Source organism: Biomphalaria glabrata, chromosome 6 (genome assembly GCF_947242115.1).
Source record: "Biomphalaria glabrata chromosome 6, xgBioGlab47.1, whole genome shotgun sequence".
In the NCBI taxonomy this organism is placed as follows: domain Eukaryota; kingdom Metazoa; phylum Mollusca; class Gastropoda; family Planorbidae; genus Biomphalaria; species Biomphalaria glabrata.
Window position 1 is genome coordinate 1,070,001 of NC_074716.1, and position 27,674 is coordinate 1,097,674.

The following is a 27,674-nucleotide window of genomic DNA, read 5'->3' on the forward strand; positions in this document are numbered from 1 at the left end:
AGGGTGTCATGTGGCCAGAACAACGACCAACCGCCTTTACCTTTCCCCAACTAATGCCAGGTACCCATTAGAGCTGGGTGGACTCAGAGGCGCCCGAAGATCCCGAAATAAAAAAATCCCAGTCTTCGAGGATTCGAACCCTGGACCCCAGTTCGGAAGCCAAGCGCTTTACCGCTCATCCACCGCGCCTCCTCAAACTTTTGTGCGGAGTAAATATGTTGTTTTGCTGTTGTTGTTTTTCTATTGATTCATGTTCCGCATTCTAAGTAGATTTCATGATGAAGCGGTTAAGCACCTGGTTTCCGAATTTGAGGACTCGGTCTCGAACCCTGGAGAAAAAAGGTATTCCTTATCTTGGGTGCCATTCTGTCCACCCAGCTCCAATGGGTACCTGACATTAGTGGGGGAAAAATAAATGCGGTTGGTCCTTGTGCTGGCCGCATGACGCCATCATTCACCTTGGACCACAGAAACAGATGACCTTTACATTATTTGCCCTGAGGTGGAAGATATTCAGATTTTTTTTTTCCCCAAGCAAGGACGAGGTCACTCTATCTCTGACAGTTCAGAGTATGGAAAATGATATCACTTAAAGACTTGCACAAAACGTGTGGATAGGAAAGGTGCACAAAACTAGGTGATACGAAAGACGCACACAACTAGGTGACACGAAAGGTGCACAAAACTAGGTGACACGAAAGGTGCACAAAACTTGGTGATACGAAAGACCCACACAACTAGGTGATACAAAAGGTGCAAAAAACTTGGTTACACGAAAGGTGCACAAAACTAGGTGATACGAAAGGTGCACAAAACTAGGTGATATGAAAGGTGCACAAAACTTGGTGACACGAAAGGTGCACAAAACTAGGTGTTACGAAAGGTGCACAAAACAAGGTGATACGAAAGGTGCACAAAACAAGGTGATACGAAAGGTGCACAAAACTTGGTGACACAAAAGGTGCACAAAACTAGGTGATACGAAAGGTGCACAAAACTAGGTGATACAAAAGGTGCACAAAACTAGGTGATACAAAAGGTGTAGATAGGAAAGGTGCACAAAACTAGGTGATACGAAAGACGCACACAACTAGGTGACACGAAAGGTGCACAAAACTAGGTGACATGAAAGGTGCACAAAACTTGGTGATACGAAAGACCCACACAACTAGGTGATACAAAAGGTGCAAAAAACTTGGTTACACGAAAGGTGCACAAAACTAGGTGATACGAAAGGTGCACAAAACTTGGTGATACGAAAGACCCACACAACTAGGTGATACAAAAGGTGCAAAAAACTTGGTTACACGAAAGGTGCACAAAACTAGGTGATACGAAAGGTGCACAAAACTAGGTGATATGAAAGGTGCACAAAACTTGGTGACACGAAAGGTGCACAAAACTAGGTGTTACGAAAGGTGCACAAAACAAGGTGATACGAAAGGTGCACAAAACTTGGTGACACGAAAGGTGCACAAAACTAGGTGATACGAAAGGTGCACAAAACTAGGTGATACGAAAGGTGCACAAAACTAGGTGATACGAAAGGTGCACAAAACTAGGTGATACAAAAGGTGCACAAAACTTGGTGATACAAAAGGTGCACAAAACTTGGTGACACGAAAGGTGCACAAAACTAGGTGATACGAAAGGTGCACAAAACTAGGTGATATGAAAGGTGCACAAAACTTGGTGACAGGAAAGGTGCACAAAACTTGGTGATACGAAAGGTGCACAAAACTTGGTGACACGAAAGGTGCACAAAACTTGGTGACACGAAAGGTGCACAAAACTAGGTGATACGAAAGGTGCACAAAACTAGGTGATACGAAAGGTGCACAAAGCTAGATGACATGAAAGGTGCACAAAACTAGGTGATACGAAAGGTGCACAAAACTAGGTGATACGAAAGGTGCACAAAACTAGATGATACGAAAGGTGCACAAAACTAGGTGATACGAAAGGTGCACAAAACTTGGTGATACAAAATGCGCACAAAACTAGGTGATACGAAAGGTGCACAAAACTTGGTGATACAAAATGCGCACAAAACTAGGTGATACAAAAGGTGCACAAAACTTGGTGATACGAAAGGTGCACAAAACTAGGTGATACGAAAGTTGCCCAGAACTAGGTGATACGAAAGGTGCACAAAACTAGATGATACGAAAGTTGCCCAGAACTTGGTGATACGAAAGGTGCACAAAACTAGATGATACGAAAGGTGCACAAAACTAGGTGATACGAAAGGTGCACAAAACTTGGTGATACAAAATGCGCACAAAACTAGGTGATACGAAAGGTGCACAAAACTTGGTGATACAAAATGCGCACAAAACTAGGTGATACAAAAGGTGCACAAAACTTGGTGATACGAAAGGTGCACAAAACTAGGTGATACGAAAGTTGCCCAGAACTAGGTGATACGAAAGGTGCACAAAACTAGATGATACGAAAGTTGCCCAGAACTTGGTGATACGAAAGGTGCACAAAACTAGGTGATACGAAAGTTGCCCAGAACTAGATGTTTTCATCAATGTGGATGGAGGGTGATGTTGTAGCAGGTGGCCCCATAACGTTTATATTCTTTGTGCTAATATGTAGCTTTTGTTTTGACACTTAATCTGGTAATATTCAAAAGTTCGACATGGAATCTGGAATCAATGTACAGAACGCTAGCGAAGCTAGGAATTTACCATTATTTTGGTGCCCGCGGAGCTTGACTCTTCGGGGGCCCCTGCATTTTGCGTAATATTTAATTTCTAATGTAAAAAAAGCAACACTTATTTGTGGGGCCGGCTTAAGTGGGTGCCTGAGGGGGGGGGGATTTTCAAAATTTTCCCCTCTCCTCCCCCACCCTAGAAACGCCACTGTAACAGAGGCGACCTTAGTAGTGCTTGCGGCACTGGGAGAGTGTTAGCCATATCAGGGCTACGAATATGATGGGCTTACGGACTGTGACGGTGAAAAAAGATTCTCTTTATAAAGCCCCCCCCCCCCCTTTAAGGCGTGGGGCCTGGGGTGTTAGTCCCACTTGCCACGCCTAAAGTCGCCTCTGGGAAGTGGATGTATCATTTTATAATATTACTAAAGTGTACTACATTTATTTTATTTTATGACAAATTGAATTTGTCTATATTATAATTAAAGTTATATTTAATATTGTCCACAAAGAAGTTACTTAAGTTAACATATGATACGCTTACTGCGATTTAGTTGTCTACCAGCAGTTTGAAACAACAAGTATTAACAATACAATTGTGATTCATTAAGGTAAATGTATTCCATTCGCTATCGTTTGATTAGAATTGGCTTAGGCTGTTAACCAATAATCAATTTTTTTATTTTTTTTTTTTGATTTTCAAGTCTACAAGTTTGTATTTACATCAAGTAGCAAGGAAATGAAGTAGTTATCAAAAGACATTCCGAATGAAGTTCAAAGTTCATAAATAGTTGACTTAACTGGCCTGGATCATACAAAGTAATTATGACCTGGGGGTCACCAGTTGAATAAAATGATAAACAATGGGCATACAGTTAAAAAAAAACTGAAACTGAGCTGAATTAATCATACACATTATAGTTCATGCAACAATCAGATCTGAAAGACACAAAGATAAAGGCACATTCCTCATCCCATATGCTAGGACAAATTTGTACAAATACTCCTTCTTCCCTAGTGCTATTAGAGCATGGAATGGGTTGCCTGAGCTAGCCAGGAAAACCAGTGACTTGGCAGAATTTAAGTCATTGGTTAATATGCATGACTAAATGCATGACGCGTAGGACGTAATCATCTTCTTTTTTGAAGTAACGTCTGTATTATATAAGATAAGATAAGATCTGCATTTACTGAGCTGAATTAATCATACACACACACAGACCAAAGATAAGTATAAAGGAAAGAGAATCTGTTATTTAAAAAAAAAAACATTGCCGCCATAGCAAATGTAAAGCATATATCTGAAGTTGCCTTCACATTATTTTTATTATTATTTTTTTAGGATACCTCAGCTTTTTAGCTTTTGACTTCAGTTGTCGAGCTGTTTACATCCTAGGAATCCTTGGGCTTTTGGCCTCTTTTATTTGCCTCTTTTCTTTGCCTCTTTTTTGGGCTATCGGCCTCTTTATTGGGCTTTTTTTTATTAACAAAAAGATGCATCTTTTATTAGTAATCGTACAAATTAAATAGTTACATTTTATAGTACAATAATTGCAAACATGGCAATGCAAATAGTTACATTTAGGTTGTCGTAATATTTTAACGTTTTAAATTGCTTTGTTTATGGCGTTATTTTTTTCCAATAGCATATAATGAATATTTTTGAAATTTAAGGTTCTTAAAATACATGTGATGAAAATGTCAACAATAGGTAATTAAATAGAAACAATCAAAGAGTGAAAGTAGAAACTTAAATGATATTAAAACATTTTAAACATCGTAATCACATTTTTTTTCCACTTTGTCTACATTGCTTATGGTTGTTTCCTTTGTGCTTTGCTACATTACCCCAGTTCTTCATCTTTAACTTCTATCAAACTTGCGTACACATCTATGTGTGTACACACTTGTGCGAACATAGGCATTTAAATATTTATATTGTTTCTTTTGTTGTCTCCTTTCATATGACAATTTTTGATTTCCTCCCTTGAGATTTGGAAAACTACTTCCTCATCATCAAGGTGGAAATACTGTCTGTTAGAGTCAGTATATCGGGAGTTTCTGTTCAGAGACAATTTCTCTGTGGCTTTTTTTTTTTGGTCACAGGGGTTAATTAGAGTCGTACTGAAAGTTATTGTATATGTATCTATATATATGTGTATATATATATACTTTTTTTTTCTTGAATATTTTTTATAAGACGTAAAAGTCTGCCCTTGTTCTTGATTTCTCAGAGTCACTCTTCTTTCCCTTTTCTTGGGTTTTCACGAGTTCGCTCCTGGTTCCTTATTGTGTTTCCGTTCCTTGACTTGCCGGCCTAATGTTCCATTTCGATATGATTCTCTGTTTTAATCGAATGAGATCTCTCGTTTTCTCCTGCCTAACTCGCTCATCTTTGTAGATCAAAACTTTGGTTTAAGTCTCTACAGTCACAAGGTCAAGGCGTGGCCTTCGTTATTGTGTACTGTCTTGAGTTATCTTATCCCCTGTCAATTTCAAGGGGCGATCACTGTTTTTTTTTTAGTAGTAGCTTTTTTAATTATATGGTTACAGGGTCTTTAAATATATAAAAAGAATCATTTGAGATATATATCTATACACACGCATACACACTCGCATACACATATTCATATATATATATATATTCCCTTTTCTTTAAGTTGATGGACAATCTTGGTATATTTATTTAGCGCTATATTGTTTCACTTTGCGTTCAATAATTTTCTTTAAAATGTGAACTAATAATACTTTACTATACAGTTTATTATGGTAGACAAAATGTAGGTAGGTATTCCAAATAAGGTTTCTATAATCTGATAAAATAATTACATTGATGTCTCTTGGTTTTTTATTTATGGCTTTAGGTACTTTATAAAGAAAATAGCAGTATTTACATTTGCACAGGTAGTGACAGGTTTGACTGTTTGCGTCAATAATATCTTCTAAAGTATTTTTTTTTTTTTTTGCTTTCTTCACCAACTCACATTCACTAATAAAGTGTTTCTCTGGGTTTTGGGTTGTTTTTTTTACAAATTACACAGGTATATTTGGACCCTGTTGTAGTTGAGATTTTCCTTTTATTGGGGTCATCCCGAAGAGTAATCTGTAGGCCACTTCTCGTGCTTTGGGTGTTATGTATTTGTTGTATAAATGTGTGAATGTGTCTGTCCAGTTTGTTGGTTTAACCCCTAACTCCATGACCCACTTTATTCTAACTTCTAGGTTTTCTTTCAACTTGTCTCTGAGTATAGTGTATATTGTTTTTGAGTCGTGGTGTGTTATGTTTTCATTGCTGGGTAGGTGTCTAGTGAGTGATCTGTAGAATGGATGTGTATGGTTACCAAAATAATGGGGTGTGTTGTTTTGAGTGGGGAGGAGTTTGTTTAATCTAAGTCCAAAATAATATAATACTAAGGGGAAGTTATTGGGAGACCTTACTACTTTCCCTACAAATTTTATTCTAAGAGTTTTGATTTTTGTGTGAATGTCTTGTAAGCCTATCCCTCCTTCTTTTTTGTCTTGTATGAGTGTTGTATGTTTTATGTTCCTTATTGTGTTTTTGAAAATAAAATTTCTGATAGTGGTATTGATGTTATTTATGAAATTAGGAGGAGGTTCTACTATATTTGCTAAGTAGATTATCTTCGGGATGACCAAGTTGTTTATTAATATAGCTCTCCCAAATATGGTTGTCGCCATGTACTGAAACATTCTAATCACGTTCTTTGTGTGGGCCAGAATCTCCGCCCACTGTTCATGGCAATAGTGTGCTGGGTTGCTAGTCCACACGATGCCACATACTTTTATTTCTTTCTGTATTTTAAGGTTAAAGGGGATGTTGGGGGAATTTCCCACCTACCCAGTCCCATAATTGAGGATTTATTAATTTTATTTTGGACCCGCTCGCCCTCCCAAATAATGTAAATTTCTCTATAATTTTAGCTATGTCTTTTTCTGAGGTGGGGAAAAGTGTGGTATCGTCGGCATAAGCTTTAATTTTGACTATGGGGGTTGGACCGGGGAGTTTTATTCCTAATTTTTTTTTGTCTAACCTAATGTTCTCTAACAGGGGTTCTAGGCAAAGGGTGTATAAAATGGGGGATAAGGGACAACCTTGCCTAACAGATCTTCTAATAGAAATCTTGCTGCTTAGTGTTTGATTTATTATAAGTTGACTTGTGGCATCGGTGTAGACTAGCTTTATGTATGTTATCAAAGTCTTGTCTATGTCTGTCTTGTCTAGTATTTTGAATAAGAAGTCATGGTTAATTCTGTCGAAAGCTTTTTCTTGATCAATGGACATGAAGGCTGCTTTCAAGTCTTTGTCTTTACATTAATATATGATGTCTCGTAGAAAGTGGTTCAGTTCATCTATATTTTTTTCCGGGTTGCTACAGTACTGGTCTTGTCCTAGTAGATGGGGTATAAGGGGCCTAACTCTTAAAAAAAATCATTTTGGTCAGCAGTTTATAGTCTACATTTAAAAGGGAAATGGGTCGTAAAATCACTAAGTGTTGTGTTGTTTTCAGGTTTTTTTTTGGTAATAGTGTGATGTATGCAAGATTAAAGTCTGTAGGCGTCTGTCCTGTTTCTAACATGTCATTGTATAGTCTTAGTAGTAGGGGTCCTATTTGGGAGAAAAAAGTTTTAAAGAATTCATATGTCAAACCGTCTGCGCCAGGGGATTTATTTTGTGTTGTGTCTAAAGCAGCCCTCAGCTCCTCTAATGTAAAGGGTCTATTTGTCGTTTGTTTTTCTGATGGAGGTAATGTTTTACAGTGTTTTAGAGGTATGTTTTGTGCGTCTGTATCTGTTTGTTCTTCATTATACATGTTGACGAAATGTTTTGTAAAAATTTCTATTATTTTGTCACTCTCCTGTATTTTGTTTCCTTCGTTGTCTGTTATGTTGGTTATTATTCTATTTTTTGTGTATTTTGTTCTAGCGCCAAGTATAATTTATTTGGCCCTTCTGATACTTGGGTGTTTTTGCATCTGATTTCGGCTCCTCTATATTTGTGTTTGTATAACTCAAGTTGTGTGGTTAGGTCTGTTTTTTCAATTTCATCCTGCGTTTGAGTAAGCAGATTTTTTATTCTGTTTTCTTCATTTACCCTCTTTGTTTGTTTGATTCTTGCTAAGATTTTAAATTGTTGTTTGATTGAATTTTTTATTAATGTCCACGTCTTGGTTAATTTGTATTCGTTTTCTATGTCTTGTGCTGTTGCTAGCAGGAGTTGGTTTATTACTCTTTGGATTAGTGGGTCTTCCAAAAGGTTGTTGTTTAATTTCCAATGGGATTCTTTTGTTTTTTTTTCTTTTTATTTTTTTTTCCAAGTTCCAAAAGTACACCTTTATGGTCGGAGTAATGTAGGGTTTCTTCTAAATGTGTCACACTAAGTATGTTGGTGTCCGTGGGTGTGTAAAAACGGTCAATTCTGGTTTCAACCTGGTAGGACCTGAGTGTTAATGTAGTTTCCTTGCCATTCGGCTCTAATTTCCTATAAGCATCTACCAGGTGGAAATAGTTTACTATTTCTCCCATGTAGTTGTGTGTTTCTGCTACCGGCTGAGAGGGTGGATATTGTGTGTGTGTGTGTGTATTGTTTGTCCAGTTATGCCTCTATAAAGTTAAAATCCCCTCCTATTATTAGTTGTTCTCCTATGTTTGTGATTTGTAGTGTGTCATTGAGGTTTTGGAAAAACTCACGTTTTTCTCTCCCTCTCTGAGCGGGTGCGTAGATATTGACTAGTGTGTATTTCTGTTCTTGTGAAACTACTCTAAGTATTACTACCCTCCCATTGTTGTCGTTGTGAGTGTGTGTGATTTTGTATCTATCGGATGTTTGTAAGATGGCTACCCCCTTATAGTTTCTACCTAAGCTAAAATAACCTCCCATGAATCCCATGTGTGTTGTAGTTTGTTTTGCTTGATATGTGGTAGAAGTATTTGTTTCTTGAAGGAAAATAAAATCCGGTTTATATTTTCTAGCGAGGTGTACTATATATTTATGTTTATTATTTAAGCTACGGATGTTAAGAGTTAAGATTTTAATGTCTGCCATGATTGCGTGACGATGGGTTGTGTGTATATGAGTGTGGGTGTGTATGAGTGTTTGTGATCATTTTTTGAACTGTTTTTTATTAACCTGTTTTGTTGTTTATTTACTGATGTGTGGATTTGGGTCCTCCCCTTCATCTATTACTAATTTAGTCGGGGAGTCGGCAAAACTCTCCCCGATCTCCCCTTCCTCTTCTTCCCCTCTCTCTTCCCCCGACCGGGGATCCTCATTTGGTCCCTCGGGCTGGGTCTCCTCGTTTGGGTCATTGGAAAAGGAAGAGAGCGTTCTTTTTCTTGTAATTTTGGTTGGGGTATTTAGAACTGAACTGTTCCCCATTGTTTTCATTTTTTGGGTTTTTTTTTCCTGTCGATAGGGCTTGTATTCAATTAAGAAAGTTTTTACAGACATGACTATGTAATGTATGTTAACTCAAATGAGTAAAAAAAAAAATGTAGACACTAGAGAGTGTGTAGAATAAATACACTAAATATTCTTTCTGTCAATCTTTTATCTTAAACTCTTTCTGAATTGTTTTTTAATTTCCATATTCTCTCTTCCTTTCTCTTTCCCTCTCTTTCTTTCTCTACCTCATTTCTTTATCTATCTCTCTTTCTTTCTCTTTCCCTCTCTTTCTTTCTCTCCCACATTTCTTTATCTATCTCTCTCTTTCTTTTTCTCTTTCTTTCTCTCCCTCATTTCTTATCTGTCTCTCTCTCTTCCTTTCTCTTTCTCTCTATTCCTTTCTCTTTCTCTCTCTTCCTTTCTCTCTCTCTTTCTTTCTCTTCTTCATTTCTTTATCCATCACTCTCTCTCTTTCTTTCTCTCACCCCTCTCTTGTTCTCTCTCCTTCTCTCTCCCTTTCCCTCTCTTTCCCCTCTTTATTATTTCTCTCTTTCTCGCTCTCTCTTTGTCTCTCTCTCTCTTTCTCTCTTTCCTTCACATTCTCTTTCTCGCTTTCCCGTTTTTCTCTTTCTCTTTCTCTCTCTCATTTTTTTATCTATCACTCTCTCTTTATTCTCTCTCGTTCTCTCTCTTTCTCTCTCCATTTCTCTCTCTCTCTCTCCCTCTCTCTCTCTCTCTCTTTTTCTTTCTTCCTTTTTTTTTTGTTTGAACCTAGTGATCCCAAGGAACATGCACATTTGTTCCTCTTCTAGAGTAATACAATAAGTAGAAACACTAAATTTAGAGACACTTCAGGTCAGAACACTACAAAGTAAAGTAGCAATAATACACAAACACCGAAACACAACTTACAAACACAAACAACACAACTTACAAACACAAACAACATAAGAAAATATTTTAAAAATATTTTTAAAATACTTAAAAATAAAACAAGGCTTATATTAAGCACAGCTGTATCAATTAGTTTGGATAAGTCATGGAATAAAATTTGTAATAGAAACAAAAAAAGGGGGAGACATGAATTCAAGGCTCCAGCCTTCTCAAGTTTCTAAAGCCAACATGATGACCACTCTACTAGTAGAGAGCTTGTTAACACTGTCTGTTTGTTTATTTTACATGTTTCGGATGTTCCTTCAGAGTTGAAGATAATTACTTCCTAGTCCAAACCTCCCGCAGGACGACGGGGGATGGGAGCGGGCAGGGTTTGAACCCGGGACCATCGCTAAATCTGAACGACAGTCCAGCGCGCAAACCACACAACCAGGCAGCCATCCTATTGTAGTCATGTATTGTTTCTCTAGTCTCCACCTAGTTTTCAGGTTGTGCTCACTAAGTCTTAGAGAACGAAGTATTAAAGGGAACTATTTCAACTTATAACACCACTTCAGTCAAGAACAATTTTTTTTACCTTGTTCGAGATACTATACAAAATAATTAATTACCGATAGTTAATTAGCTAATTGGGTATTTTTTAAAAATTGATTCTTGTGTTGTCAGGTAAAAGAAAAAAAAGTGCGAAATTTCAGCTTGATCCGATATTGGGTATAGGAGAAAACGCGCGTAAAAAAAACTGTTTACCACACAGACAGACAGAGTGATTTTGTAAATACAGGGAAAGACACAAATATGAAGGGTAGAATAAATTTCTACAGGTACTCGTTCTTCTCCGGAGCCATTACAGAATTGCATGGGTTGCCTAAATCAGCCACAAAAACAACAATATCAGATTGTACGTGTCTATTTTGACATTTATAAGTAGATTAACCCATATGTATGAGTAGGATATAATTGTCTTCAGTTTTGAAGTAAGGTCTATATCTATATTTTTATCCAGTACAGTAGTAGTTCCCCTTTAAAACCATGCGGTCTATAAGCCAGGTGATGTAAAGATCATCTTTTTCTCTAGCTGACAGTTAACGAGGGTGTCTTGTGGCCAGCACAACATACAACCGCCTTTTTCTCTCCAAAACTAATGCCAGCTACCCATTAAAGTTGGGTGGACTCAGAGGCGCCCTAAAGACGAGGAAATTAAAAAAAATCCCAGTCTTCACTAGGATTGGAACCTAGCGATTTACAACTCAGCCACCATAGTCTCCATAGTGCAGTACAATGTTTCAGTTGTAGAGTTGTCGTTCTTATTTCCCATTATCCCCACTCGCCAGTCGCCACACAGCAACCCAATGAAGAAACAAACTCATTTTTGCAGCAACTGACAGCAACTAACCAGCGGCGGACTGGCATTCGGGCCATTGCCCTGTGGGCTGGTACCCAAATTCATCAGGCGACAGACGAATGAAAGATGAGTAATAAAAAACATCTATAAGGTAAAGAAGCTTTCAAGACAAGGATAGAGACTGAAGACAAGATTAGAGAGTAAAGACAAGCTTAGTGATTAAAAACAATACTTGGGAATGAAGACAAGAATAGAGAGTAAAGACAATACTAGAGATTGAAGACAATACTAGAGATTGAAGACAATACTAGAGATTGAAGACAATACTAGAGATTGAAGACAATACTAGAGATTGAAGACAATACTAGAGATTGAAGACAATACTAGAGATTGAAGACAATACTAGAGATTGAAGACAATACTAGAGATTGAAGACAATACTAGAGATTGAAGACAATACTAGAGATGGAAGACAATACTAGAGATTGAAGACAATACTAGAGATTGAAGACAATACTAGAGATGGAAGAAAAGACTAGGGATTGAAGAAAAGACTAGGGATTAAAAAAAAAGACTAGCGATTGAAGAAAATACTCGGGAAAAAAGAAAAGACTAGGCATTGAAGAAAAGACTAGGGATTGAAGAAAATACTAGAAATTGAAGAAAAGACTAGATATTGAAGAAAAGACTAGAGATTGAAGACAAGACTAGAGACTGAAGACAAGACTAGAGATTGAAGAAAAGACGGGATTGAAGACAAGACTAGAGATTGAAGAAAAGACTAGAGATTGAAGGAAAGACTATAGATTGAAGAATATACGACAGGTTGAAAAAAAGACTGGAGATTGAAAACAAGACTAGAGATTGAAGACTACAGATTAAAGATGTATTACTTTGTAGATGAGTAGAGATTGAAGACAAGACTAGAGCGTGAATGTGTTTCACTAACGAAAAAGTTTAAATAATATGAATAAATTGAAAACCTCCTTACGTAACTAATTCGAGACCCACAGACTTATGTTCATTGAGTTTTTTTCACTTCTGAAATACCACAACAAGACAACCGAAGTAAGATTGACTGAGACAGTTCTCGGGATTAGTATAATCATACAATTTAGTATATCCAACTTTGTCCTGTGACTACGAGTATTGATTTTAGAGGTAACTGCAAATATCATTTAAGCATTTACAAACATATGGTGGATCACCTTGATTTGATGTAAATTTGAGAGAGAGAGGAGAGAGAGAGAGAGAGAGAGAGAGAGATACAAAGAGGGAGAAAGAGAGAATCTATGGATCTAAGGGAGCCTCTGAGTCCAACCATCTCTAAAGACTCTAATAGGTACCGTTTGATTGTCAAAAGAGTTGAGCTGAAGGCTCTTCGAGCTCTAGGCGTGTAAGCCTGCTTGAACAACCGTTCTGTGTGGAAGAGGTCCAAGTCAATGCCTATGTAAGACATTGCTATTTCCGACGTATCTGGCACTCCGGGCGCATGGACTAGAATACATGGTCGAAAGCCGAGCACACCTGCAACCTCGCCATTTTCCTATGTTGTTCCAAGCTAACCGTGCAGGACTCGCCATTAATATAACGGTCCGTTGAGGAACGGCGCATGGATTATCGATAGGGACGTGGAAGCTCTCTTTCAACTCCGCACCGTGCAATGGGAAAGCTCTCGCATTCCCTTGGGCGTTTTGTTTTGCTATTCATTTAGCCTAATTACTTCCTCAAATGATCGTTTCCACCCGAGTGCCACGTTGAGGCAGAATAGCGTACCCGGGCTAATGGGTACCCGATATTCCATAAGGATAAGTAAAGGCATTTGGTCGTTGTATCTTACCAAACGTTGATGGGTATATGCTATGGTAGTCCATATCTATAATTTAAAAAAATGAACAAATAATATTTTTTTTACTTATTACTGCTCGAAACTTGCGTAATAAAATATTGTTATAACCCTATTCACGACGCAAAAGGGTTAACTGTGTGTGATCGGCTGACATATGTGACACAGGCCAGTAATACAGTTTAGCGTGCTATATTGAAAGGCATGGGACAGTACTGGCATGAACTTTGCACGTGAATAGCGCCCGTGTTATGGTCATCTGATTATAAGCCTGCGCAGACCAGAGACACAGTGTGTAAGAAAGCGGCAGTTCAAGACCGGAGAGCATTGAGACCGGGACTGTTAGTCATGAAGTCGGTCCTGGTGCAGTCCTCCAGTGAAACGTACGAGTCCAGGAAGAGACAGTAGAGTTATGAGTTTAGTACAGTGATATACAGTCTAACGTTGTAGCCGTTGATTGTGTTGCCAATAGTGTCGTATTGGCTGTTTTATTTGACCATTATTAAAGTACCAGATTATTTGGAGCCTTGTTGTCAAGTTCTTGATGTGTTGATGTGCTGTGTGTGTTTAGCAGTGTTTACAGAAGACTGATTAGGAGAGAGAGGATCGTTACAATATGTATATATTGATTTTATACATCACATCTAATTCACTATAAAGACTTTGAATTAAAAAAAAAAGATTTTCCCTTCTATTCTAAATATTTTGACATCTTAACAGTAGAATGTGGAACTCTTAAGAAATTAGTTTTATTTAATAAATTAAACTGTATCAATTGTCTCCCCTTGACTTAAAATGACACTCAGATAAACTCCCTTTAACATCTCTATACATCTCTATGCAAAATATGAATTAGATAAATATTGGTTCTGTGGTATGTATGTACGTGGTTTAGAATAGGAAAAATCTGTATAATAATGAGTAGATGAGATGAGTAGATTAGCGCATGAGATTTTAAATATGTTTTTTAATGCCTCTATTCAGGTTACTGGTGAATGAGGTCCATTGAAAAAGACAGTCGACAGATCATGTGAGGTGCACCAACGGTCCAACACGTGTAGTATGCAGGTGTCTTCTTTTTATGCAGTAACGTCTGTATTTCATAAGATAAGATACTGTTATAAACCTGGTGGTGACACAAATGGTCGTAGGCTGTGTGTGTTTTTAGCCTACGCAAATCGCCCCAGTCCAGCGCTAGACGAGCGGTCAACCGTGACCAGTGACAGTACACGCCGGTTCGGCAAGAACCTGTGTGTAAATATTTCACACGCAAGTCACGGCGAAAGTGATCAACTGGAGTGGTCAAGCGACGGTTCTAGAAGGCCAGTGTTAGAAAGACTTGACTTCACGTTACCTCGCAATGTGGCCAGTACGAGGCGAGAACCAGCACGGTGTGTGAAGTCAGTGCGGAGCAGAGACTAGGTTTTTGTAAAGACAGTGTTCATGTTGTTGCCAATTGCGATGTATTTGAAATTAAACTGACTGATACTTTGGAGCCCTGAGTTGTGAGGTCTTTAAGTTCCTTGGGTTGTGTGGTGCAGTTTGAAGAGAGCCTGGATAGTAGGGGATACGTTACAATAAGATAAGATAAGATTCTTCTTCTTGAAACTGTCAGGTAGAGTTGAGCCTTCAGCTCTTGGAACTCTAAGCCAGCAAAAGTGAACAAGAGCTCCCTCTCACTGGCCTGAAAGTGGGTGGGTCAGACTCGCGCACTAAGACCCCCGCCATTTTCCTTTTCTATACTAAGCTAACCGTGCGGGACACGCCATTTATGAACGCCCCTTGAGGAATAGCGCCTGGATTGTGACAAGGTTGTGGGAGCTTTTTTACAACTCCGCATAGTGCAATGAGGATGCTCTCGCACCCCCTTTGGCACCCCCACTGGAGTCTTGTTTTGCTACCCTTTAGCCTAATCGTTTCCTCCTACGATTGTTTCCACCAGGGCGCCACTATGAGGCAAGGTAGCATGCCCGGGATAAGATAAGACAGTTGAAGCTAAAGGTGTAACAAAGTTCTCCTTCGAGAAATAAAATAATATTGGAGTTATTTCCCTTCTATACATTTCACACACTGACACAGTTACATCCAAAATACACATACATAAATAACCCAAAACGTCTTCAACAATTAAAAGGCAAATTCTTAAGGTCAAAAGTGAAGAAGGGGAAGGGTTACAAAATTACGTTGTTGGTCAATTGATTGTCATGTGATCAGGCATCAGGTCAATTATAAACATGAGACGTAATAGAAGTCGCCTACTCACTATTTAGGCTACACAGTACACACAGATGTAGAGCTACATAGAATGGCATTATAGGCAGGTTGGTGCCTTACATGATGGTGCACTACAGCTTGTTAAATATAGATCTGGGTTTTTATTGATTGACGGAGAGAATACTTCGCAAACTTCTGGTTTGAAGACGGTCTAAATGTGCTGTGAGCTTCAGTTACCCGCCCCATCCCCCGTTGTCTTGCAGGGAGTTTGAACTAGGAGGCAGATGATCTTCAACTCTGAAGGAACATCAGAAACTTTTAAAACATTTTTGAAACAACAAACAGACTCTTTAATTATTTATTCCAACAGTAATTTCACTTTAGATGCTGCGCTAAGTAACACATTTTGATTGTGGTCAATCCAAAGCAAAGAGACTTTGGTGCTATTCACTGCTATATTGATAGCATCTAAAGTTATTCTAAATTCTTGCCACAGCTATTTCCGCTCCTTATAGGCAGAATAGAGGAGTGAGATTTATAACAAACGAACATTCCAATTGGATTTGAGCAACAGATGAGTTAAATTACGTAGCGTAGAGACACTTCAAGACAGAAGAATAATAAGTAAAGTAGCAGTAATACATACAACGCTAAACCATAACTTACAAACAGAAAAAGAAAACCTGATGAAATACTCAGAAAGACACAAAGATAGAGGCACATTTCTTATTCCATATGCTCGAACAAATTCATACAAGTGCTCCTTCTTTCCTAGTGCCATTAGAGGATGGAATGGGTTGCCTGAATCAGCCATGAAAACCAACAACTTAGCAGAGTTTAAGTCATTGATTAGATTGACACATGAAATGAGAAGGGCGTAATTTTTTAAAGTAACGTCTGTAATATATAAGATAAGATGAGATAGCAAGACTCTTCTATAAATAAATATGTTATGAAGCACGCTGGGGTGGATAGTGTAGACTACTGTAGACACTTATTGTTAAAAGCTACGCTGAGTGGGTACCTAGATCTAAAGAAAGTCGATAAGGACCATCCGTTGAACAAAGACTATTCTAAAATAGGAGAGTCAGGGTATAACAACGGTGTCCACAGCTTGTCTTCAGTGACCTGCGAAGAGTAGCGGAAGCTACCGAAGTCCAAAAGAAATAACTACAAAACTGTTACAAAGGTCGCGGGACACAGATCTACATTGAATACCAAAAGGACAAAACTCTCCCAATAAGGGCGCAGACAGCGAAAAGAGAACTTAAATCGCTAAAGCCTCAATCTGCTTTAGATGTGTCAAATATATTACACCATGAGTTTAAGTCTTGAAGTAACGCCTGTAATATAAAAGAAAAAAAGTCAAGAAGGAACTAGTAGATCTATAATGTATCTAGATTTCTGCCATTCCTGGTCTCCTTAGCCACTGCACTTTTTTTCCGAATCTAAGGCTATCCTATCCCTTTATAGATCAATTCAAGAATTAAATTGAATATTTACCGGACTCATCTGTTTATGTTTGAGTTTCTGTCGTTGTTAGACTTTTCTTAATGGGATTTTCAATAACGTCAACCATGACTAGATCTAGATGTAATTCTCTCTTTTTGTTGAACTTATGCAATCAAAACTTAATGTGGTAAATTTAGTTGATGCAATTAAAGGTGCGTAATATATAGGTTTTATATACATTTACTAGCTGATATCCGTGCTTCGCTACGACTGGAATAGTAGTTATATTTTTACTTTGACCTAGCATTTTTTTTTCCTTCAATGGTCGGGGTTGGGCTTTATGATATCGCATTTCTGGATAGTTTTGTTTCTACTTTCACGTGGAACATTATAAACATTATCTAGGTGCGTGAGTGTGTGTATGAATGTTCAGTTTCCAAATCTTCAAATAGTTCTCTGAACTGCCTTTTGATAACGAACCCTAGCCCCTAGCCCTGGTAAAGGTGATCACTATGGGTCAATAACATACTTAATATTCTATAGGCCTACAGCTTTGTACTAACTTCCCTGAAGACTTACTTAGACTAAGGTCCTCCCGCGCCGTTCGGCGCATTGGGCGGCAAGCTGTCTCCATAAAGATCTGTCACTGGCAATGTCTGAAGCCTCCTCCCACCTGGTGTCCACTGTTCTGAGGTCCTCCATGAAGGTGTGTCGCCAAGTAATACGAGGACGTCCCTGTTTGCGCTTTCCTCGTTTTAGCTTTCATGTTATCGCAACTCTTGGTGTGAGTAATTCATTTTGACGTAGAACATGTCCCGCAAACCTCATGCGACGCTCAGTCACAACCTAAGTGTTCGACTCCCAGTTCGGCATAGATTTCCTTGTTTGAGACCCGATCTGTGTAACTGACTCCCAAAATCCGTCTCAGCCATCTTTGTTGAGCCACATTTAGTCTTTTCTCAATTTTGACAGATGACTTCCATGTCTCACACGCATATGTAGCAGTTGGAATGACGATTGTGTTGAGAAGGTATATTTTTGTCTCGAGTCCAAAGGCTTCCCTGAAGAATAACACATTAAAGGGATTAAAGTTTATCGTCAGGATTGTAGGCCTACTCTATAATTTGATCACTCATCACGGGCACCATCAGTTGTTACACTTGCTGTCTTGTTTCATGTTAACCCAACTCTTTCAACACAGTTTTTGCTAACAATTAAGGTATCCTGACCTGAGGCTGTATGTTTGAGTGACTCAACACTGAGTAACTCTTCCATGAGCTGAAACCAGTATCTACTCCCCGGTTGGATATAAATAGGTGTGCTGTGTCCTGCACTTCAGTACCTTCGTCCAATGTGAACGAGTAAAAGTTTCCCTTTTCAGACCTTGCGATCTATGGGGCAGATGATGTTAAGGTCATCTATTTCTTTGGCCAACAGTTAACGAGCAGGGTGTTATGTGGCCAGCACAACGACCAACCGCCTTTACTTTCTCCAACTAAAGTCAGGTACCCATTAGAGTTGGGTTGACTCAGGGGCGCTCTAAAAATCCAGAAATTCAAAATCCCAGTCTTCACCGGGATTCGAACCCAGGACCTCAGGTTCGGAAGCCAAGCGCTTAACCATTCGACCACCGCGCCCCCACAATGTGAACGAGTACCCAAAAAAAAAATCCTTGCTTGTAGGTGCATTAAATTGCCAGGACACAACATTAGCCTGTGTCTGACAAGCATGTTTTTAAAGGGTTGATTTCGCTTGACAAACTTGTGGAACAACCCCAAGCTGACTTCTGTTGTTTGGTGAAAAAACGTTTTCTGCTTCGTCAGTTTATTAACTCTTTCTCCCCGTAATTATTTACCACATTCTGGTGGAGTCCTCGTTGGTATCGTTAGTTAGGAGAGAAAGAGTTAACAATCTGATTTCTTATTTTTCTTTCTTCATTTTTGAGATTTCATCCGAAAAAAAAAATTCTTTGTTTGGTGATGGTTTACAATGTAGGCCTACTCTATAAAAAACGCGATCGGTTCACAGTACAGAAAGCACACTGCTTTACCTCGAAGGTTGGTAAAAAAATACTTTGCCGTCCAGTGCCATAGTTAGAAACATGAAATTCAATCCAATCCAATAATAAATCAATATTCAAATATAACTCTTTTGGACACAGCTTTAAGACTAAGACTAAGACTGCTGTATTGATCCTTGTGGAAATTTTGTTGTGTTTACTAGGACTTTTTTCGCATATAAAGACAACACAACAGAAACCTACACATAAATAGAACACAACATAAAGAGTTCATTCAGCGACTACACACAGGCATCTTGGCCCTTTTCCTTTTCCATGATCAACGATCGGCGTTGATTAATAAAACAGCGAAGATTATTTCTGGTTGAGTAAAAACGCAATTCACATCTGCTCCTGAATGTTTCGACATATTTTGCAATTAGAATAATTTTCATTCTTCAAAGTTTTAGAATTACAGAGAATTTTTTCTTTAGCTTCTTCATCATCACAATCGATAATATAAAATAAAATAAATACTTCAATATAATCTGTTGACAGAAGTTTCACATATTAGGCCTATATAAATATTTGAATGTATTTATTTTTTAATATCTATGGATATAATCTGTGAATACACCTAATTTATTTATGTGCGTGTCCGCTGGACTCAGAATATGCTCTTGCGGGCCGCATGTGGCCCGTTTGTTGTGATTTTCCCACACCTGATCCAGAATGATCTTCAAATGCATGAATGTTATACAGACTCACTGATTTTTTCTCTTCCTAATCATTTATTTGACGAGTCTGTAGAACTGTATAAAGTTGTTGTCAGGACATAATGATACATTAATATGGATAAAGTTGTTTTTTTTTAAATTCGTCTATATCTGTGTTTAAAGACACATTAAAAAAATAATTGAGAAAGTTGTCTCAACCTTTAATAATAGTCTTCTTAAGATATCTAGAAATTCTAATATTTTATACCACTTTTTTTAAAACCTTATTCCAAACCATTTTTTAAAACCTTATTCCAAACCATTTTTTAAAACCTTATTCCAAACCATTTTTTAAAACCTTATTCCACGTTTTTTTTTCTTCTATGGTCTCTGCAGTATCAAACTTGTTTCGTCCATTTCTTTCTGTTTCATTCTGTTTTTTGTTTACTGTGGAATGGGAGGGTTGCTTATTCGTAATGATTCAGTTCAAATGTAAATAAGTTCAAAATTGTTTACTTTTATAAAGTACAATATATCTGTCAAACGCAGTTCATCTTTTTAATACATTTTTAGTTAGTTCTTAGCATTCCTAGTTTTTCTCTCTCTGTGATTCATTTCACTCGACACACACGCACACACATATATATAGGCATATATGTTTATATTTGAAAGATTTTAATCCGAGATCAGATGTTACTTTTATTTATTTATAACCGCCTGAAAAATAAAAGTGGATTTGAAAGGAAACAGCTGATGTTGACATAGGTCTCCGTTAGAATGTTCAGCAGTCATCACGGCCGCAGCTACTTAATAACCTTAAACCAACTACTTAACCCGTCAGTCAAACTGAAATGGGCTGACGTTAATCATGAACGCTAAACCTAGCGTGCATTTGTTCGTGCTATTGACACATTCATAAAGGTTTGAATAGAAATCGCTAAAAGCTAATTCTTCTCTCACATACGTCATTATTTTATATATAACTTTCAAAGGCGTAGTCATGTTGTGGGCGCAGGGCAATGCAACTACTGTCTCAATTTTATGAGGAAAACAGAGTATTCATATATTTGAATTAAAAATTGTAAGCTATTATGTATTACTATGCATTGACTTCTACCACCGAAGCAAAAGCCACCTTAACCTGCGCTATCTGTAGACGGGAGTGTCTCTCCAAAATAGGGCTCCACAGCCACATGAGGAAGTGTGCTCTGAGAGGAACCATAGTTGTTCTACGACTGAAGGAGGCCAATGAATGGGACCGAATGGTTATCGGCTTATAAGGATTGGGGGGGGGGGGGGGAGTTACAATGTATCCCTTCATCTCCTAACTCGTTTCTTACCTTTAACTTTTGTTTTAATTATTGTGGCGTTTCTATAGGTCAGTTATCCGTTTTACTAAAGTCCTTATTCTCTAACACTGTGGTGTTGCGTTTTGCTTAATGACTAGTCTCTAAATAAAACTAAACAAACACACACACATAAATATATATATATAATCAAGAAAGAAAAATGGTGGGCATAAAAATATGCCATTGATTAATTAATCCTAAGAAATTATTACTTGGGTATGAGCTGGAAAACTTGGTGTATTTCTAAATTAACAATATGGATGTTCTCCTTAGGAAGCCGCCTATGTCTTGTTAAAATGTGTCGATAATTCACATTCCTTTCAAACATAACAAAAGATGTCAAGCCTATATAATAGAAAGTGTCAGAGTTCTCTATCAGCCCAGTACCTAGTGAACTACAGGTTTACTTTCAAGTCTTCTAGAGTTTAGCAAAGTCTCTCATCAGCAGGCACAATGGTAGGGACATATGTAGGTTAATTTGATTGTTTCAAACAATTAACTGCACACACACACACACAAACATATATATAGACAGACAGATAGATAGACAGACAGATTGATAGACAGACAGACAAATAGATAGACAGATAGACAGACAGACAGACAAATAGATAGACAGATTGATAGACAGACAGACAGAAAGATAGATAGACAGACAGATAGATAGATAGATAGATAGATAGATAGATAGATAGATAGATAGATAGATAGATAGATAGATAGATAGATAGATAGACAGATAGATAGACAGACAGATAGATAGATAGACAGACAGATAGATAGACAACCAGATAGACAGATAGACAGACAGACAGATAGATAGACAGACAGATAGATATATAGATAGACAGACAAATTGATAGACAGACAGACACACAGATAGACAGATAGATAGACAGAAAGATTGATAGACAGACAGACAGACAGATATATAGACAGATAGATAGATAGACAGACAGATAGATAGACAGATAGATAGACAGACAGATTGATAGACAGATAGATAGATAGTCAGATAGATAGATAGACAGATAGATAGACAGACAGATAGACAGATAGACAGACAGACAGATAGATAGACAGACAGATAGATATATATATATAGACAGACAAATTGATAGACAGACAGACACACAGATAGACAGATAGATAGACAGACATATTGATAGACAGACAGACAGACAGATATATAGACAGATAGATAGATAGACAGACAGATAGATAGACAGATAGATAGACAGACAGATTGATAGACAGACAGACAGATAGATAGATAGATATATAAAGATAGATAGATAGATAGATAGATAGATAGATAGATAGATAGATAGATATAGATAGATAGATAGATAGATAGATAGATAGATAGATAGATAGATAGATAGATAGATAGATAGATAGATATAGATAGATATGTTGTAGAGTTTGTTAATAAACCCTTAAATATGAGTAGAAATAAAGAAAGTACAGTGATAATATTATATTAATTGTTGGCCTCCTTCAGTCGTAACGATTATGGTTTATCTCCTAGAATCGAGATGAACGCCATGGCATAATTTATGGTCGGAACGATGTCGCCCACACAGCAATTTCCCCCTGTCCAAGCGGCTGATGCGTGTCGGCTGATGTGTCCAACGGAACGGAAATATCTGATACAGTTTGGGAGCAGTAGCGCGCCAGTTCTGCCAGGCTGCTGCAGAGTGTGCCACAAACTGCCTTCGGGTCACCAGCCCCTGATTTGTCCTCATATTTAGGCCCTATGAACGAACAACAGATACACACTTTCTAATCCGCTAAGGCAGCAGCTCTCAACCTTTTAGGCTCGGCGACCCCTTTTTTTTTACCATCCCCCACTCTGCCGCGACCCCCCCCCCCCCCAGCAATAGAAGAATAGACAAAATCAATCCTTATTTTCAATGGTCTTAGGCGACCCCCTGGCAAATCGTCAATCGACCCGCAAAGGGGTCGCGACCCACAGGTTGAGAACCCCTGCGCTAAGGGAACTAACTCTTATAAAATACAAGTATGACAGAGAAGACGATAACTGTATGCCATAATATCAGTGCCAAAAACAGTCAGTACATCACTATCAACAGTGTCGTTGTAGTTTCAAAATATCTGTAGCTATTCGTCCACGTCATTCAGGGACACCCTCAAAGCTTCTCTGAAGGCGTTTAGCATAGACCCAGCCATCTGGGAGACAGAGGCACATGACAGAGCATCATGGCGTCGCGCTGTGAAAACTGGCTCACAGGTTGCTGAGGAAAAAAGAATAACGCTGGCAGAAGAAAAACGCCAGAGAAGAAAAGCAAGTCAAACGACACTAGCTCCAGCTGGAATAACCTGCCAAGTGTGCGGCCGAACATTCCGGGCTTACATAGGTCTCACCAGCCACAAGAGGAGGCATGAAACCCCAGTGCAAAGCCCTCAGCCCCCTGGATGACAAAGTGGTCATCCTCGAACCACGATGGACGAACTATATCTATATATCTCTTTGTGGAACAAGAAGTTAGATCGTAATAAATACAAGTGTATTTGAGATATTGTATTTTGAACGTATTGAAAATTGTATATTTCAAGTATGATTGGCCCTTCAACTTGTTTTTTTAAAGTATACTCTTATAAAGATCCAGTCTTTATTTTGTATTCAAATAATCAATCACATTCCATGTTTGTAAAAAGTTAAGACTAATGGCCCTTCTACAGTCATTCGAAAGTACACACGACTTGTTTTGTTTGGTTATTAATTAAAGTAGTTGGATTTCCTTTCAGAATTTGCGATCTATAGAGTAGAAAATGATCTGATCATCTGCTTCGTTAACGAACAATGTTGCCAGCACCAGTCTGAAAGTGTTTTTTTTACCCAAATTACGATACAAAACTGGGTTTGGATGGACTTAGAATAGCTAAGGACAATTATGAAATTGTAATATCTTTGTCGAGATATCAAACCAAGATTTCAGTGTCGGGAGCCTAACGGTTGACTGGTTACTCTTTATGTAGTAATATTTAGCAAAATAATGGACATTAGGTTCTTCAAAATATATAAAGAACGTATAAAACGTATATTTGGTTGTTTATAAAAACGTACAAGTTTTAATAACTTTTAATTGTAGGTTTCAAAAATAATTAGTAGATAATGGATGTTTTAGATTTTTTATAATATACAATTGTAAAATATTTATCTAATTATTATGCCTATTTAATTCTAAAACTAAAACAAATATTTTTTTATTATAAAAAATGCAAAAATTTTCTTTAGAAAATGCCAATAGAGTTCTCTATGTCACTCTGTTACGAAAATAATGTACGGAAAGGTCAACCTTCAAAGGTAGATAACTGTTGGAAAAAAGGTTTATCTATTTTTAATATGTATAAGTATTACTAGACTAACAATTTTAAAGGTCAACCGTAAGAAAATATGACACATAAAACCTTTTTTTTTCGTTTTGCTTATTCTTGTAGAATAATCTATAACGTCTTAGTTATTTAAAGTTACAGATTTAAAAAAAAAATGTTTATGAAGTATAGCCGAAAAAGAAGATTAAGATTTATCATTCAAAAAGAAAATTTATTTAAAAGTAATTTATATAGACTCAAATTTTAATTATCATATAGGACGTGTGGCTTTGTCCGTTAAATGGTGGCTTTTGGAGCCAAAGGTACGAGGTTCAAATCTCTCTGTAAGCATAAACATATACAAATTTTTTTTTGTCAAAAACAAAAATCTGTACAACGAAATTGTAAGTAAATAATGATAATTTTGTCTAAATATATATATATATATATATATATATATATATATATATATATATATATATATATATATATATATATATATATATATATATATATATATTCTTAGAAAAAAAACAATAGTATGTCCAATGTATTGTTTTTTATTGTTCATATACATTTTCAAAAAAAAATTATGTCTTAAAGTGAACAGATACCTAGAACTTTTTTTTTTTTTTTTTAGCAAACCTCAGCTTTTTAGCTTTTAACTTCAGTTGTCTAGCTTAGTACACCCTAGGAATCCTTGGGCTTTTGCCTCTTTTCTTTGCCTCTCTTTTGGGCGTTGCCTCTTTTTTGGGCTCTTGGGGCCCTGAGCACCTGAAACAAATGGCCCCCCACGTGTTAGACATCCTCATATCCACGCTTTAAATTACTATGAATCTTCAATCTCTAGATCTAAACAAAAATAATTAAATATTGTCTTGGTTTCAAGTTAGGCAACCCATAGAAATGTTTTGAAAAATGTATGCTTAAACAACTTGTAGCAAAAGTCAATAACAGCCTAGACCCTCACCAATTTGCATACAAAGCAGCTAGAGGAACTGAGGATGCCATTCTTTTGCTTTTGGACCAGCTTTATAAGCATCTCGATATACCCAAAACGTATGCACGAGTCCTCTTCGTAAATTTCTCCTCGGCTTTCAATACCATACAGCCACATCTAATGATAAACAAACTGAGTAACTTAAAGGTAAGCCCTTACTTTCAAGCATGGGTTCTAAACTTTTTAACCCAACGGCCCCAGTATGTTAAAGTCAACAACACCAAATCGTCAACTCGAGTACTATGTACGGGTGCTCCACAAGGTTGTGTACTTTCTCCTGTACTATACACTCTTTACACTAATGACATAAGAAGCATCTATGACTCAGTTAAACTCATTAAGATCGCTGATGATACTGCCATAGTCGGTCTTATTTCAGGAGACGAAACTCAGTATCGAAGCTCGATAGGAGAGTTTACAAAATGGTGCACCGACAACTTTCTAGAACTGAATGTAACAAAAACTAAAGCACTTACAATAGATTTTAGAAAGAAAAAACTAACTCTACTTAAACTGCAAATAAACACTACATCTATTGAACAAGTAAAGGCATATAAATATCTAGGCGTTATCATCAACAACAAGCTATCATGGGAAGAACACCTTGGAACTCTGACAAAGAAAACAGCCCAGCGACTTTTTTTCTATACAAACTCAACAGTTTTAAATTAAACAAGAAGATCCTTGAGACATTTTACGGCGCGACAGTACAAAATCTGCTAACATACGGAATAAGTTGTTGGCAAGGCAACGCCTCATCTAAACTGTTGCAACGTCTAGAAAACATCATTAAAAAAGCATCAAAAATTACACTCACAACATTACCACATTTAAAGGAACTTTTTGAACAAACGTGCGTAAGAAAAATCGAAAAAATTTTAGAACACAACGGCCACCCGCTCCATCAGAACTACGCCAGGTCGACGCGAAGTGGGCGACTGCTGTCAATCAAAACAAGAACGGAGCGGTACAAAAACTCTTTCGTACCTCACTCGGTCAGACTCTATCACCGCCACTCATTGATCAGGGAACATGAAATGCATCAAGATACCTGTGTGTAGTCGCTGAATGAACTCTTTATCTTGTCTGTTGTATTTATGTGTATTTTTCTGTTGTGTTGTCTTTATATGAGAAACGAGTCCTTGTAATCACAACAAATTTCCGTAAGGATCAATAAAGCAGTCTTAGTCTTAGTCTTTGTCTAGAAATCATCCCAAACTTTCCCTGTCGTACAAGAAAAGCCGCAAATGTATACAATAAATAGTTTAGCTTGAAACCTACCCAGCATAAGAAGTAAATCAAGCTAATTTGCATGGTATACTAAGTACTTAAGTGTAGCAGCCCTGAGCACCTGAAAAAAAACGGCCCCCCACGTGTTAGACTTCCTCATATCCACGCCCCAAATTACTATGAATCTTCAGTCTCTAGATCTAAATAAAAATAATTAAATATTGTCTTGGATTCAAGAGAGGCAGCCCATAGAAATCATCCCACACTTTCCCTGTCGTACAAGAAAAGCCGCAAATGTATACAATAAATATTTTAGCTTGAAACCTACCCAGCATAAGAAGTAACTCAAACTAATTTGTATGGTATACTAAGTACTTAAGTGTAAGACAACTTAATTAATAGTATTTTTTTTTGTTATAAAATAAGATATAAACACTTATACATATAACCACACGCACAATGTATAGTCTGATAGCGATTGTTCATTTATTTGTTATGAAACAAAACTCATGAACCATTGTCAAATTGCAATAACTTTCATTGATTAACTCCCCTAACAATTTTTTGTTAATTCTTTTTTTTTTTTTTTTTTTTCTCCCTCTCTCTCTCTCTCTCTCCATTCCACCTTCCCTTAAAAAAAAAAAATTATAGGTTTGAATTGTGATATTCAACAAATTCTACAAAAGCACAAAAGACAACGTAAAAACAGCGATCTATACAATAATGCCACCATTATTAAACAAAGTGACCATTATGAAGGTTATGTCACAGAAGCGGTCAATTTCCACAATGCGACTACTTAACTGTGATATGTCTAAAAGAATTTCCTTACCCAAGGCTAACGGAAAAACGTTTGCCGTTTTTACATTTAAAAAAGTCAACACTGTGAAATCTTTAAGTATAACTCACCAGAGGCCCAATTTGTATGAACTAATCGTTTACAATACTAGAGATTGAAGAAAAGACTAGAGATTGAAGACAAGACTAGAGATTGAAGACAAGACTAGAGATTGAAGACAAGACTAGAGATTGAAGAAAAGACTAGAGATTGAAGAAAAGACTAGAGATTGAAGAAAAGACTAGAGATTGAAGACAAGACTAGAGATTGAAGAAAAGACTAGAGATTGAAGACAAGACTAGAGATTGAAGAAAAGACTAGAGATTAAAGAAAATATTAGAGATTGAAGAAAAGACTAGAGATTGAAAACTAGACTAGATATTGAAGAAA

At 37.3% G+C, this 27,674-nt stretch overlaps 1 long non-coding RNA gene across 1 annotated transcript in view; it reads right to left on the reverse strand.

Annotated features, from left to right (window-relative positions):
- Positions 1-17,029, reverse strand: part of LOC129926741 (uncharacterized) — a 41,398-nt gene extending 24,369 nt beyond the window's left edge. The window contains exon 1 of the long non-coding RNA XR_008778462.1: positions 16,865-17,029. This is a non-coding gene — a long non-coding RNA (uncharacterized LOC129926741). The remainder of the gene's footprint in view (positions 1-16,864) is intronic.
- Between the last annotated feature and the right edge of the window lie 10,645 nt (positions 17,030-27,674).